The following is a 2,834-nucleotide window of genomic DNA, read 5'->3' as shown; positions in this document are numbered from 1 at the left end:
AATCAATCCCATTTACAGTTGCACAAAAAACCATAAAATACCTAGGAATAAATCTAACCAAAGAGGTGAAAAATCTATACACGGAAAACTATAGAAAGCTTATGAAAGACAATGAAGAAGACACAAAAAAATGGAAGAAGATTCCATGATCCTGGATAGGAAGAATAAATATTGGAAAATGTCAATACTACCCAAAGCAATTTTCATATTCAATGCAATCCCTATCAAAGTAACACCAGCATTCTTCACAGAGCTAGAACAAATAATCCTAAAATTTTTATGGAACCAGAAAAGTCCCTGAATAGCCAAAGCAAACTTGAAGGCATACAAACTTGAGGCATACAATCCCAGACTTCAAGCTATACTACAAAGCTGTAATCATCAAGACAGTATGGTACTGGCACAAGAACAGACACTCAGATTAATGGAACAGAATAGAGAACCCAGAAATGGACCCACAAACGTATGGCCAACTAATCTTTGACAAAGCAGGAAAGAATATCCAATGGAATAAAAACAGTGTCTTCAGCAAGTGGTGCTGGGAAAACTGGACAGCAACATGCAGAAGAATGAACCTGGACCACTTTCTTATATCATACACAAAAATAAACTCAAAATGGATGAAAGACCTCAATGTAAGACAGGAAGCCATCAAAATCCTTGAGGAGAAAGCAGGCAAAAACCTCTTTGAACTTGGCTGCAGCAATTTCTTACTTAGCATGTCTCCGGAGGCAAGGGAAACCAAAGCAAAAATGAACTACTGGGACCTCATCAAAATAAAAAGCTTCTGCACAGCCTGTCAGGCAACTGACAGAATGGGAGAAGATATTTGCAAATGATATATCAGATAAAGGGTTAGTATCCAAAATCTATGAAGAACTTACCAAACTCAACACCCAAAAAATAAATAATCCAGTGAAGAAATGGGCAAAAGACATGAATAGACACTTCTCCAAAGAAGACATCCAGATAGCCAACCGACACATGAAAAAATGCTCCACATCACTCATTATCAGGGAAATACAAATAAAACCACAATGAGATACCACCTTACGCCTGTCAGAATGGCTAACACTAACAACTCAGGCAACAACAGATGTTGGCGAGGATGCAGAGAAAGAGGATATCTTTTGCACTGTTGGTGGGAATGCAGGCTGGTGCAGCCACTCTGGAAAACAGTATGGAGGTTCCTCAAAAAACTAAAAATAGAACTACCCTACGACCCATCAGATGCACTACTAGGCATTTATCCACAGGATATAGGTGTGCTGTTTCAAAGGGACACATGCACCCCCATGTTTATAGCAGCACTATCAACAATAGCCAAAGTATGGAAAGAGCCCAAATGTCCATCGATGGATGAATTGATAAAGAAGGTGTGGTATATATATATACAATGGAGTATTACTCGGCAATCAAAAAGAATGAAATCTTGCCATTGGCAACTACGTGCATGGAACTGGAGGGTATTATGCTAAGTGAAATTAGTCAGTCAGAGAAAGACAAAAATCATATGGCTTCACTCATATGAGGACTTTAAGAGACAAAACAGATGAACATAAGGGAAGGGAAACAAAAATAATACAAAAACAGGGAGGGGGACAAAACAGAAGAGACTCATAAATATGGAAAACAAACAGGGTTGCTGGAGGGGTTGTGGGAGAGGGGGTATGGGCTAAATGGGTAAGGGGAATTAAGAAATCTACTCCTGAAATCATTGCTTCGCTATATACTAATTTGGACGTAAATTTTAAAAAATAAAAAATAAAGTTAAAACAAAAAAAAAGAAAGACAATTTGGCAATATCAATCAAAATCTTTTTCATTTTCACTCTGCAATTCATTCTTAGAAATTATCCTATAAACTTATGCATAGAGATATATGAACAAGTACATTGAGTACATGTTTTTTACAGTAGCAAAATACTAGAAACAAATTGAATGTCAGAAGTTCTTATTAAATTATCAGATATCCATGTGGTAGAATATCATTCACTTAGCAATGTGGCATATCTAGTTTGTGATAGGGAACAGTCCCCAAGATAATTAAGTTAAGAAAGAAAAGGAAAGGAAACAAAGGATAAAGGATATGACTAGTATGCTAACATTTGCTTTTGTCTTTTATGAGAAAACATATACATATATTCTTGTTCATGCAAAAACTATCTCTGGAAGGATTCCTAAGAAACTGGGTTACTGGCTGCCTCTGGTGAAAAGGAAGAAATTTGGGAGTCCTAAGCACAGAAGTCTTAGTAACCATTGTTTATATTTTTTTAATTTTATTTGAATTTGAACAATCTACATGTATGACAGTTAAAATCAAAATATTACTAAAAAGAGTATTTTAAGATGTTCTTTGTATGTATCACTTTTGCATCATTTAAAAAATCCTACTCAAAGGAAACAATCTGAAAAGTAAAATAGTGGTGAGTAAATTATGGAACAGCCAAATATAGAAATATAAGATTCCACATTGCTTTTAATGATCTGGAAAGTTTTGGTTTATTTATTCATCCATGTCATAATTTTTTACTGAGTTCCTATTTTATGTCCTAGAACACACTATTGAAACACAAAGGCAGGATACAACATTATTTCCATATAATGATGTAAACTGGAAATACAAATATAATTATAAAATGGAAATAATGGAAATAAATCAAATATTAGTATTTGTTATCTGTTAGCAATAAGATTATTCTTGATACATATGTATTTGAACATACTTATTAGAAACACGAGTGGTAATAATAAATGGCTAATTCAAACTTTACCTTTAGAATAAATTTTGACTTGTTTTAGTGCTCCTCTGTGGACTATTTCCAGGAGCCAAAA

The sequence above is a fragment of the Panthera uncia genome, chromosome D1, assembly GCF_023721935.1.
Source record: "Panthera uncia isolate 11264 chromosome D1, Puncia_PCG_1.0, whole genome shotgun sequence".
Classification (NCBI taxonomy): Eukaryota; Metazoa; Chordata; class Mammalia; order Carnivora; family Felidae; genus Panthera; species Panthera uncia.
The sequence above is the reverse complement of the archived record's forward strand: the minus strand, read 5'-3'. Positions refer to the sequence as shown.